General features: G+C 36.9%; 1 protein-coding gene and 1 long non-coding RNA gene across 3 annotated transcripts in view; one reads left to right on the top strand and one right to left on the bottom strand.

The window, feature by feature from the left end:
* Positions 1–284: 284 nt before the first annotated feature.
* On the bottom strand, positions 285–5800 carry LOC103909840 (uncharacterized). Its single transcript, XR_015526437.1, has 3 exons — positions 5621–5800; positions 4178–4301; positions 285–588 (listed from the first exon to the last, which is right to left on the bottom strand). It is a non-coding gene; the product is annotated as an uncharacterized LOC103909840 (long non-coding RNA).
* Positions 2830–14238, top strand: part of si:dkey-106n21.1 — a 147188-nt gene continuing 135779 nt past the window's right edge. Inside the window, exons 1-3 of one of the 2 annotated variants that reach the window (XM_087312080.1) lie at positions 2830–2889; positions 3216–3356; positions 10065–10124. The gene's annotated coding sequence lies outside the window, so the exon portion shown is untranslated. Of the gene's footprint in view, positions 2890–3215; positions 3405–10064; positions 10125–14238 lie in introns of those variants that run through there. The other variant, XM_087312077.1, reaches the window with a different exon arrangement.

The following is a 14238-nucleotide window of genomic DNA, read 5'->3' as shown; positions in this document are numbered from 1 at the left end:
CACTGGGGAGGCCTGTTTTATACTGCCTCCCTCTGTCGGTAAGCTATATTTCGGGATTTTCTGGGGAAAAAAAGTATTGTCATTGATTTTTTTACTTTAATAGGTTCGTCATCTCCGTTTCCTAATCAATATGCGGCCGACGCAGGTGTAATGCCATTCTTTTGGATTTGTTTGGGATTTTTATCTGTGTATTGTCAGTCCAGTCCACCAGGCGAAAACTTTTAAGTCTAATCACTAAAAAAAACAACACAATGTTCTTAAACAGGACAAAATCCACAATCCGATCAAGTTTGTACGTTTTATTGCCGAAAAACGCTACGCACGACCAGCTACAGGCACGTATGAAATGAAGACATTTTAAAGCTTGAATTTCTCCATCGGCTATGAATAGACTCCCTCTGTCAATGTCAGCCCAGAGCTCACAGCTCTCGGTTTGTGTTGCTTCCATCCATTTCAAGGCCCTTCGTGGCTTCATTTCTATGAAGGCCGTGTTACAGCAGAGATGCGGCAGCCGCGGCTCACAAAAGGAGCACTCGAGCCGGTGTGAATCATCCGCCGCTGTCTCTGTGTTTGAGCCCACGCGGCTTGCTGGAAAACGAGTAAAAATAGTCATTATCATTTTAAAGCACTTTCAAAAATAACCCGCGCGAGGGGGAGAGAACGACAGAGACTGGGCGAAAAACACTGTGCTTCAACCCACACTACCTTCAGCAAACCAGGTATTACACCCAAATATTAGTCACCACAACTGTTACAGACACACCGAGGTTCAGTGATGAAAATAACATTCAATGTGGCAAAAAGCTTGTGATGTCGGTTATATAATATTTGCTGTAGAATGCTTTAGTATTCGGCTCGAAGTGAAGTGGTTTTATTAGGCTATTTTTATTAAAAGCAAAAAATATTAGCTTAATTTATTAGGGACATCATATTAGCAGCAAATGACTATTACAGTACAACTTTGTTCACATTGAATTAGATAGTGTTAATGTTGTTTAGAAATCATACTAGCGTGCTAATTCCGATCGAATGTTCAAAGTTACCTGGTAAACAATATAGAAACTGTTTAATGAACAAATGTGCAAATATAAAACCAACTCTATCTATCTATATATCTATCTATCTATCTATCTATCTATCTATCTATCTATCTATCTATCTATCTATCTATCTATCTATCTATCTATCTATCTATCTATCTATCTATCTATCTATCTATCTATCTATCTATCTATCTATCTATCTATCTATCTACCTATCTATCTATCTATCTATCTATCTATCTATCTATCTATCTATACACAATTTATAAAATAATTATTCATATTTTATGTACTGCACATTTATTTTAATATAATCACACACTTGCACACTATATAATTAATATATCAAATTTGTCTATTAAATTGCAATAAAAAATACATTTCTAAATGTTTTATAGTTAAAATGATATGTTTTTAATTGTATCACATTGTAAATTTATTGTATTGTTTTATAATAAAATTTTCATAAATTGTCATTGTGAGCATAGAAAATCCATTAAAAACCAATATTGGTAATAGGGACAATAGTAAAAATTAGGGCTGAACTATCTACATAAAATTATATTTGTGATTTGAAAAGTGCTGCAAATGTCTTTGAAATCATGTGAGTAAAGTATGGTGATGTGATCAGCAGTAAACCTCCTCCGGCCAGAGGTGCTCTCACGAGTCGCATAGAACAACCAAATACGCCCTGAAGAAAGCATACCAGTCTATGGTAAACCCTTATAGTGTATGTTGGATAAACAGAACAGAACTTTGATTTGATTCAATTGTATTAATAAACACGTAGTTTTTATTAATTTCTTTCCTTGATAGTAAGACGTAATGATGCAACTCATTTGTTACTTGCTTAGAACGCTGTTATGAAATATGTTGCTTGCTTTATTTTGTGTAAGAGGACTCGTGATGGTCGCAATTGCACATACTTTCTGGTTTAACGTTAGGAACATTTACTACAAATGGCCGTAGTTTACGGATAAGCTTTGCAAACAGCTGTCAATTGGTATGTTTACATGGACGCCAATAATAATTTTAAAACGATTAAGACAATACTCTGATTAAGAGTCTACCATATAAACAGTAATTTGAGTAATTTAATCCAATTAAGGTCTTAATCGAACTAAACAGAAATCAAATTAAGACGTGGAGTATGCTGATTTTGATCACATTATTGAAGTGCAGTACAGACATGAAAACACTGCAATCAAGCTATTACTGTCATGTACTTTTGCCTCATTTTGTGTCAGGATAGTCTACAGGTTCTTTGACAGTATTCTCTGCACCTACCGAGTGAAGGATTGCAGACAACTGCATTACAAAATGTGAGATTTTTGTGCGGTATCAAATTCCACTAAAACAGCACTCTTCCAGCAGTTCATACTCGCAGTCAAGATCTTGTTTGTCATGGGGCATGCATGAAATGTTGCTGAATGAAAGTGAAAGTGGCAAACTGCAGTTAAAGTCGACAAATTACAGTAAAACCCCTGAAATTACACGAAACTCTGGGGGAAATTTGGATTGTGTTGTGACGCAATGACGTTAATCTAATGGATCATGAAAGAAACATTCATGTAAACACCATAGTCATATTATTGTCTTATTAAGATTAAGGCAAATAATTTGGTTACTGATGTTCATGTAAACATAGTTAAAACATTTTTTTTTAAGTTTTTTTTTTAAATGTTCTAAGCTGTAGGACCAAGAAAAGTTTGTCTAGTCAAAACGTTCAGTCTGAGCATTATGACAGGCTACCCTTTCTGCCTGTGAAAATGTGCCCACCCTGTTCATACAGAAAGGATTATGTCATCCGCATGTGCATGGGTGCGATTCAGACTGAGAATGGCAGGCAAATATCAACAACCCACCTTCTTATTTACAGTTTGCTATTGTAATTATTAACTGTACTATAAAGTTTTCTCTGTGGTCTGGTAATTGTTATGTGATGTATTGTAGTAATGTTGGTTAGTGCGTGTTTATTTGTTCAGGAGACGTGGCTTTAATTGGCGGTTTGCAGTGTGGGATGTAGGCTTTTAGAGCTATCAGGCTAACATTAGCATTTAAGATCTCTTATTCCACCTTTAATCACTAAAAGTTAATTCCTGACACTCTTGCACACCTCCAGACTGTCATGCAGAATTATATGGTGTCTTTGTCTTTCTTGTTGTTTTTCAGCTCTAGTCATTTGAGCTCTTCTCCCACTCAACACACACACAGACACAGGAAGCCAGTGAAGACTGCAGGAAATGATTAATATGTCTCGTGCTTCAGAAACAAGAACAGCGGAGAGAGGGAGACGACTGGGCTAAAGCAGAGGTGGGAGACTGTCAAACTGCAGAACAATTCACTGCCAGAGCATTTCAGGTGACTGTAAATGACTAGTAATCAGGGCCATAATGAACACTTGCACACAACAAATGTGAGTAAAAATAGGTTTTTGTGAGTATGAGGATTGGATTGCATTTGTTAAATCACAGATTACATAAATGTGTAATGTAATGTGCAGTTCTCGCTCTGAGTTTGACTTGTATTTGCAGTGTGCAACACATGCCAAACAATTACTCAATTAATGACAATGGCTTATAAAACAGGTAATAATGAAAGACTACAGTTTTAAAATAGACATTTCTATGTGCTATTAATGAAGCAAAACCTAAATAAATGTTATTAGATTTGAAATATGTAATAATATTTACATTTTTTCTACTGTTATATTAAATAATACACTACTCTTATTGTATTTATTATAATCAATTTAGTTGTGTAATTATTATTATGCAGACCTTCATAGATCAGTAATAATATAATATAATATAATATAATATAATATAATATAATATAATATAATATAATATAATATAATATAATATAATATAATATAATATAATATAATATAATATAATATAATTATTGACATTTTTAAAAATGAATTAATACAAAGTTGCACATTTTCATGGCCTGTAAAAATATCAGGGTAGGAGCATTCACAGTATTTTTTACCATATTATTATTTTTTATCCTTGGTTGATCCAAAAAAAAAAAAAAAAAACCTGACAAATCATGGTGTGCATGCAACCTGTATGATCTTAATTTAACAGTATAATGATCTGAGCAGCTGAATCCGTCCAGTTTCTCACCTCACGCAGTCTGACAGCATCTCTAGTTCTATCATCTGTCCTTCATCTCTCGTCAGTACGACAGCAGGTTGACTCACCGCTGCAGTGCTTCACTTTGCGGCGCAGTTGCTAAGCAAACCCAGAGCTAAATAAATAAAGAAAGAGAGAGGGAAGGCAGGGCTTGTAGTGAGCATGAATGAGTGTCTGCTGGGCTTCTGAATGGGCTGCTCACTGTTTGAATGAGCAGACGGTCAGAGCACAGGACAGGCAGAGCTCAGTGTTTCTGCTAATGTGTTGTTATACTGACAGAGGTAGAGTGCAGATGTTTATGATTTATGGTTTGATTTAAGCACATGCATGGCCTCTCATAAACACTCATATCATATTTAACATAAATATTAATGTGTAATTTATGAATTTATATTTAGGAAAAACTGTAATTTTCTTTTGCTTTTTATTTTTGCTCTACAATATTTTGACATTTTTGTCATTAAATTCTTATTTGCATATTGCAAATAGAAAATGTTTTCCTAATAATTACATTTTTTTCAGAATGTATATATTGTTATCATTTACCTTTGCTATATTTATAAATGTATTTACTTATTTTATATTCATGAAGTCATTAAACTTTTATAAAGGCATAATATTTAATATTAATATAATTTTTATTAATTACATAAAGTAATCCTCATATAATAATAATAATAATAATAATAATAATAATAATGATGATGATAATGATGATAATAAGGATGATAATAACAACAACAACATAATATAATATAATATAATATAATATAATATAATATAATATAATAATATAATATAATATAATATAATATAATATAATATAATATAATATAATATAATATAATATAATATAATATAATATATGATTCATGGAACATGATTATTCTTAATATTCTAATTATTTTTGGCACAAACAAATTCATCAAGTAAAACTGTGCATATACACATACACACTCCCACACACATTTTTTGTGATGCAATTTGTCTCAGCTCAGATATGCGTTCTCGTTTCATATAAATATACACACTTGCACGCACGCACACACACAGACAGTCTTTCAGAACATCGTGTTCTCTCTGAGGTTTGACACCAGGGTGAAAGCTAAGAACAGGAAACCCATTACAATCAATATGTCCCTTTTAGCCTCGTCTTTTCTCCCTTTAATGGAGACTCAACAAACACAAAAACAGATATAATTCCATATAATTTAAGGCACTTCTGCAATGCTTTATCTACACCACAACTCTTATTGCACCTGATGTACAAAGCCATATTTTAAAGTGTCATCCCCAGGCATAAAAATATGCAATCCGAGATGAATGACTAATCTAGTTTGGCAACACACACACACACACACACACACACACACACACACACACACATGAAGAGTAAGAATGAAACCTCACACTGGCCATAAATGACTCACTCACATCCTAGTGTCATAGAAACATCCTCATAAACAAAGTCAAGCAAACACACATCGAGACCCGGAGCCGCAACAGGAAGCTAACTGCTGAGAACAACCGCCGCTTTTTCCTCTTTTTCAGGACGCCTGCCATTGTGAAACCCAACACTGCACAATCCTCCTCCTCTCCACATGCCAGAACACTGAGGCTAGCAGTTGTATTTCTGTTCATATCTCCCACTTTCCAACTTCCCAACGTGTCAGATGCCTGTGTGCTGGTATTTACTAGCGTATCAGCGCTGCTTCCTGTTTTGCACAAGCACAGAATGCAGAGACTCTTGCTAAACTGACCAGCAGCTGACCAAGCATGACCTTCCACTGCTGTTCAATTGCTCTGACCTCAGCCTGTCCCAGACTCATTTGGGGCAATGTGTTTTGCCATTGTTTTCCTCTCAGGTTTATTGCAGGATATTGCTTTCATGATACTCTAATGGTTTTGTTGCATTGCTCTTTTGATTTTGGTAAACATTTAAAGGGATAGTTCACCCAGAATGGAAAATTCAGTCATCATTTACACATCCTTTACATTTTGTATAGTAAATTGAGTTATTTTTAATTCTGTTAAGCACAAAAGAAGTATTGGAAACCTTTAACCTTTGACTTCTATAGTGGGAAAAACAAATGCTATGGAAGTCAAATGTTACAGGTTTTCATTATGACAGAATTTAAATGAACTATCCCTTTTAAAAAGGGGAACAGTTCTATCAGCTTTACCTTACATCCTACAGGAATTGAAAGATCTTGTGTTAATGTAGGACTTTATCAGTCTTTTAGAGTCCATGCAGTTTAGAGTTGAGATAGCAGCAATGTGTGGACCAACAATATATTAGTCAGGTGGCCATCATGTTTTAGCTTATCTCTGTTGTAAGGAAAAGGGCATTTTCACACACGTGAATGTTTTAGATGGCAAGGTCATGTATGATTCCCAGAAGAGTGGGAAATTATAAAATGTATACAACCCTGAGTGCAAGTTTCACTGGATAAAATGTTCCTGTCAAATGTACAAAATACCAGCATGTTGCTATTAGTAAGCTAGTGCTTGCTTGTCGTTAACAAAGTGTCGACTAATTCATGGTTTGGCCTCACAGAGAGAACGGCCGCTCTTCTGTTTGATCCAAGCCTTTAATCCCTTTACCAGAGCTCTGACTTCCTCTCCTCCGGGACGCAGGAAGAGATGGACTCTGGAGAGAGTGAGGGGGGAGCAGCACCTGTTCAATTTCCCCCACATTCCCTCCAACTCTCGCCCACCCCCAGTCCAGGACCAGCCCTCTGAGCGCTTGCAGGGGGCGGAAAGACTGAGAACTACAAATGACAGCTGCACTTTTACTCAGGAGGAGTGCAGTGTGGAGAGGAAGGATGGATGGATGTATGGGGGCAAATTAATTCTTTTCAAGAGGCTAAAGGGATTGATCATGGTACCATCAGCCTCGGGACTGCCCATGTAGAGGTCTTGGCATCTGTGCATGGATAAAACCTCAACAACAACAATAAAACCTCAACAATAAAAAAAAAAATAAGTCAATAAATATATGTGTGTGTGGGTGTGTGTTTATATATATATATATATATATATATATATATATATATATATATATATATATATATATATATATATATATATATGTGTGTGTGTGTGTGTGTGTATTAACAGTCTATGTTGTGTGAAGTTTAACTGTCGAAGGTCGGAATGGAACTTTCATTCATTTAAATCACTAAATGGAATAAATAGCTTCAGTGTGAATTATGGGGCATCTTGACATCCGCACAATGAAAAGTGTGCACTAAAATGAATTTGGGAAACATCCATGTATGGCGTCACAAGTCAGTCTGGCTGCCAGTAATGTCCATGTAGGCTTGTTTGAGCAGTTTGTTGGTTTCTCTTTCAACAGCAGGCCATCAATCTCAACAAAGGGGGTTATGGGGCCCCCGAGTCGAGCCGTGGAGAATAGTTGAAGTTGGGGTCAGAAAACGGCCGGACGGACGGAGCACCCTCCCCAACCCCTCCAAAAAACCACCCCACACCACAATATTCGTCACCCTACCCAACACCCCATGCCTCCACCCACTCGACCTAGGCTGAATAACAGATTTCACGCTGTCTGAGGAGGAGGTTGTGAGCAGATTGTGTGTGCAGAGGAGGATGGGAAGTGGAGGCAGCCATTGAAAGGTGTTAAATGATAGTAAAATGGTGGGATTAAGGCAGGACAATGACAGGCGGTTATCCCCTTTTCCACAATAACCCCCTCTAACCATTCCCCTTGTTCCAGTCCTCTGCTCTCTTTCTTCCTCTCCGCCTCTGCTCCTCTCGGGGGTCTATTATAATGCGGATAGGAGAGAGGGATGAAAAAGTGAAAGAGCGTCACGGAACAAAGCTTGAAGACAACGAATCAGGGCTGCATTCCTGAATTCGCCGCATGCATTACTTTTGTAGCATTTGAAAACGTGAATGTCTATAAAGATTAAATGGTTTTAAGAGCCACTGGTGACTTGAAAGTGTGACTCTTGACACTCGCCTCTGACTATTGTGATGAATGCAGGAAGGTCAAGGGTTGCGAATTCCTAAGTGATGAGCGCAGTTGTTGTTCTTGTCAAGTCCCTTTCAAAGGAGCCGTGGAAGGGTTAGAGGACAGCAAATTTGACAGCCGGGGCAAAAGGTCACCTTTGAGTTTCATGTTAAAAAAATCTTAGAGAGATTCAAAGAGATAAGAGAGGAGCGTTCCAGCAGAACATCCAGCATTACAGATCTGATGAGAGCGTGACTGTGAAAAAAGGGTCCATGCTTGAACTTCCAGTCCCTTAAAGGGATAGTTTACACAAAAATAAACATTTACTGATGGTTTTAAACCTTTATGAGCTTCTTTATTCTGATGAAGATATTTTGAAGAAACTGAAAACCATTTGCTTACAAATTAGGAACAACAAATTCTCAGGAAGTCAATTGTAACAACATTCCAGCTATCTTCAAAAAATATGATGAATTGCATTATGTGACTTTGATCTCTGCTCATCTCCAATTTTTGCCATTGAAAACTTAACTCTGCAGTTTAATTGACATTTAAGCAGTTTGAAACAATAATTTGTATAAGGTTTTTGTATGATTAGTTACAATATATCACTTCAAAAATGTCCATATAACTTTTTTCAAACTTTTAAACATCAAAAGTTGTTGAAGGAAAGATCAACGTCCCACAATGCATTTCAAAATCAAAAATATATATTGAACATATTGTCAGTAATTTGTTATTTATTTTATTTACTCACTAAAGCTAAACAGGGTTGAGCCTGGTCAGTACCTTAATGGGAGCCACTTGGGAAAACTAGGTTGTTGAAGTGGTGTTAGCAAGGCCAGCAGGGGGAGCTCAACCTGTAGTCTGTGTGAGCCCTAATGCCCCAGTATAGTGAAGGGGATACTATACTTTAAGTGATCGCTGTCTTTCAGATGAGATGTTAATCCGAGGTCTTGATACTCTGTGGTCCTTAAGAAAATCGCATGGCGCTTTTCGTAAAGAGTAGGGTAATCCCGGTGTCCTGGCCAAATTCTCTCCTTAGGCCCTAACCCATCATGGCCTCCTAATCATCCCCAATCACTGAATTGCCTCTATCACTGTCTCTCCACTCCACCAATAGCTGGTGTGTGGTGAGCTCACTGGTGCCGCTGTCCTGTATCTGCCTTGAAATTCTCCAAGTGGATGATGCACACTAGTGGTGGTGGTGGTGTGGAGAGACCCCCTGATGATTTTGAAGAGCTTTGGGTGTATGGCCATACATGATAAATGCGCTATGTAAATACACTTTAAATTACATACATATTTAAGGCCTAGTTAAAAAGAAATCTGACTTAACTGAATGGATAAGTATGTTCCTAATGTGTTTAAATAGCTTATTAGTTTGGATAGAGATATTTTTTCATTATTAAATTATTTACTAAATAATACAATAATATATAACAAACAAATAAATGCAAGAATTAAAGAATGGATGTATTATTTCATGTGAAAAACAAAGTTTGCAAGAAACAAAAATATTTTCAATATTATTTACATAGTATAGATCAAACATAACTAGATAATTAATATGATAATCATATTATAAAATCAAACATATGAAACAGCAAAGAAATTGAAGTTATTTCCAAAATCAATGCAATTAAATGTCTTTGAATCATCTTAAATATTAGCCATAAATAATGCCCTAAAGCACTAGGTTAGCCACATGTTGACTACTCGTGGTGACTTGACAATAGCAGTCTGTGCGCTTAAAATACATAAAGAAAAGCCCACATAACCAATCTGTTTCTAAGTGATAACTACAATGTCCAGACTTTTTGCATGTCATGTATCGAAGCATCCTTTATGCAGGTGGCTTGTAGTCTAACTTTGCGTTTGTTCATGTGTGTGTTTTGTGTTCAGGCTCTGTGTAAGGGATGAACTGAAGTGCTGGCAGACCCTCTGTAAACGCATCGCTGAAAGGTATGCCAGCTGCTCACCATATCACGCTCCCTATCTAGGGTTCATGAAGGGGGCACAAAGGAGAGGAGTGTTAGAGACACAGACAAACACACACCTTCATCAAGCCTCTGACAGCTCTGCTGTCACCTGGTTCATTTGGCTAGAACATTTTGTAAAGTTTTGTCCTAAGAGACATACAAACAGATTCCTGGTTACATCAGGAGTGAGTCAGTGTGTCAGCAATGATTCTGTATTGAAGGAAAGATAATAAACTTCCTGTTAAACACATTAAATGAACTGAAAAATAGAACACTTATGTATTTAAGTATTTAAGTTTATGTATAACACTCAGTATTAGTGTTTTTGTCTCATTTAAGATGTGTCTTTTCATTTCAGACTTTTTGTCTTAATATCAGTATTAACATAAGAATGAACTTGCTGAATAAATAAATATGTTAAACAAAATACGAATGTATGTTAAAGGTGGGCCTGAAGTTTGATCCCAAGTAACAAGTTCAATTCTTTAATCAATAGGCGATGACTTTGCCTCAATATATCTTAGTGAACATTTGGCTTTGCTTTAATTAACCATATCATTTAGTTTACTATAATGTATGATAAAAATAAAGACAATATAACACTTCCTGCTTGCCAAACTATCTCAGAATTCTCCAAATAAATTAAAATATAAAACCCACTAATAAAGCATTTGTATTTTTAATCTTTCTGAAATTTTAATGCTTCTAGATATAATCTTCACAGTGTTCCGTCTAGAAGGTGGTAACAGGAAATGGAAAGACTGCGGTTTGGGGGGTGTTGAGAGGGTGGCAACATCACTGTATCTGTCAGCACCGCATCTGTTTGCCAGTTTATGTTGTGTGAGCCCACAGTCCTGAGCGCATGCCTTTTAAAAGACAAAATCCAGCTGTCTCACATGTCCAAAATGCTGTACAGCTACACACACACACACACACACACACACACACACACACACACACACACACACACACACACACACACACACACACACACTTAGCAGATGCTTGCTAAAGTCAGAGAGATGAAAAACCATCCACTAAATACTAAAGCTGAATTCCGGTGCTGCCGCCACATTAACAAATTAACAGGCATTCAACTACATTTATGGGGGCCCGAATGAGAACCTCTTGACCTTTTGTCTGGAGACACAACAAATGCAATGCAAAATGAGGCTTTTTACAACACTCCAGACAGGAAGCAGCCACACCGCCTCCTCCGGTTATCATAAAACTACAGGAACAAGCAACTAAAAGTTGACTGGCATGTGTGTTTGTGAGGTTTATTTAGTTCAACCTTGAGGAAATGGTTAATATTACGTGGGCGCTAATGAGAAGGAGAGGTGCTGATGTCTGGCCTGCTAGCTGTGAGGTCAATAAAGGCCAGTGTCCAGCGCTAATAAGCAAAAGGATGAAGGAAGGACACCGTCGTCTATTGGACAGAGAGGTTTGGTTGTTTAATGAAGCAGGATTTGGGAGAAGCTGTTATAAGGCAAAGCCACAGGAGCCTCTACAAAGTGCGCCACATAAAGGCCACACAGTCTTTATACCAGTTAATGGACACACAAGAATGTTTTCGCCGGACGTGAGGGGAGTGGGACGGGTTTCCTCTGTAATAAACAACTGTTAGCCAATGATTTCCAGTCTGCAGGCAATAACAGAACAGCTAAACAGGAACAAAGACAGAGGGAGTAATTAGAAAGGGCGTATGATTGAAAGAGAAGTGCAGTAGCTTGGGTTTCTGTGGGTTCAGTTCTAAAGGGATGGGGCTATGCGGTTTTAAAGATTCTTTGTTTTGTTTAAGAGTCTCCTGTATTCGATTTACATAAATCCAAAGAAAAAATTATTGATTTTTTTTTTTTTCAGATTATTTATTGTAAGACCACTTACTTTCTTGTAGTGTATGAAATGGTTCATTTAAGGTTCTGGTCACTCTATTATGCCTATTATGATTGATCAGACTGTGTAAGAAACCAAATGCCATTATTGTATTTCTTTTAGAAAATTACATTTAATGTAATCAAAATAGACTAATGCTGGGTTCAAACAAATTGCCGAACACTTTGTTACTCAATCTAGTTTACTAGTAAAATGTTTTTCGTGTGTTGAAGGAAGACATGATTGAGGCGAATGCGTCACACATTCTGTGTGATTTGATAATTCATCTTTATTAAAATTTTTCATTGACTTTATGCAATTTACTTGCAGGAATATTTTGCGTTTGTGTTTGGTGTGAACCCAGCATATAAGTAAGCTAAATTGTCCATAGTGTATGTGTGTATGTCCTGGTCGTCTAGATTATGGGGGTTGGGCTCAACAACCCACCTCCACTTCATAAAAAATAAATGTTACGAAACACCAACATGGTGTGGTTAAATATCAACATCGATATAAATTAAAAAAGTAAAGCGCTGAGGTGTTCACGCCCCATTCAGACTGGGCTTTAGCGTCAACACTTGGCAGAGGGCGTGTCTGAAGTTGGGACTGATGCAATCATTATAGTAGCGTCAGCCAATAAAATTAGTTAGCAATAGGCCACTGTCTGAGTTGGTGTATTTTAATACAGCGATCTGATTGGCTGACACGTCCGTCAGCGCTTGAAAAGTTGAGCAAGTCCCAACTTTTGCAGCGAGCAATGCCTCTAAAGCAGCGCCGATGGGTCCACAATGCAGTTCGCCAATGCCTGACGTCACCCATTCAAAGTGAATGTGAATTGTTGAAGCTGACGCCCCGTGTGAACAGGGCGTCATGTTGACCCAAGTCGATTCCCAGCTCAACATCCTTTGCCAATTCTTTCCCTCTGGCTCCCCCACAGATTCCTATGTTCCTCTCCATTGTTTAGTTAAAATAAAGAATAACAAAACATAAACGTAAAAATATAAATATAAATAGAATAGATTAATTATAATTTTTAAGATTGATTATAATTATAAAAGTTAGTCTGTCAAGAGTAAAGGCTAATTTCTAATTTTTTTTTTCATTTATTAACAATATTTAACACATAAACAAATGTTTATAAGACTTTGGTCATTTCAAAAGCCAATGAACAGATTCAATATACTGATGCAAATATGTTTAGTTTTTTATGAGTAAACTCTGAAAACTTACTCAGTTTCAATTTACTAGAACTTGTATGTTAAGCTGCTTTGACACCAACTACAATGTAAAAGCACTATAGAAATAAACATGAATTGAACTTGGTTAGATATTTAGCGTTAACTTATGTTTGAGTGTGGTATGTTTGTCCATCCAATCTCAAAAACATGCGTGTGCACATGATTAATATAAAAACACTTGCCGGTTTTAAAATTTAAACAATTGATTTCGATGATTGACAGCTTTGGCATTCTTGGTTTAAAACTATCATTTCAAAAAACACTGATCAACATCAGAGGGCAACTTCACACTTGACCAACATAATAACAGTGGCTCCCAGGCATATCAATTGCGTAGTCTGAAATAGACTACTGACTTGGTTTTAGTGGAGGTCACCGGCAGTCCAGCCAGGCCTCTGTAAAGTGATTGATGACAGAAAACCGGGCATCGATTGCATAACCTGGACACACATCCTCACCCACATTAACAGATCCAATTTCCACATTAACATTCGAAACGGAGCCTCTCTTAATCTGAAGTGTTGTTAAAAGCCAGATCTGCTTGAATTAGATTAGATCGAAAGGCATTTTCTGCATTATGATTTGCTTGTATTTGGGCAAATATTAATGCTATGGAGAGAGTTGAGCACTTGTATCCGTCCACTCGTGAACAAATTAAATCAAGTATAAAAGGATTATATATGTTTGAATAAGGTGTTTGTTCAACAGGGAGTGGTGGCAGGTTTGGTCATGTGGGTGTTGGTTCTAAAACCACAATCGTAATAATCAGGTTTCCAGAGAAGAGATGACACACCTTCACAAACAGGTGCTGTCACGTCTTTTTCTGCTCTGCCGGACGTGAACCAGGTGACCTCGCTTTTGTAGAGCACCTGGTGCAGAACAATGACTGTTTTGGTCACTTGAGCAGTGTCTTTTCAGGTTTGATCAATGTGAAGTTAAAAGGATGAGCCAGATTCCTTCACGGTGGAAATCACCCTGCAGTGT

This window comes from Danio rerio, chromosome 25 (assembly GCF_052040795.2).
Source record: "Danio rerio strain M-AB ecotype USA chromosome 25, GRCz13ab, whole genome shotgun sequence".
Taxonomy (NCBI): domain Eukaryota; kingdom Metazoa; phylum Chordata; class Actinopteri; order Cypriniformes; family Danionidae; genus Danio; species Danio rerio.
The sequence above is the reverse complement of the archived record's forward strand: the minus strand, read 5'-3'. Positions and strand labels throughout refer to the sequence as shown.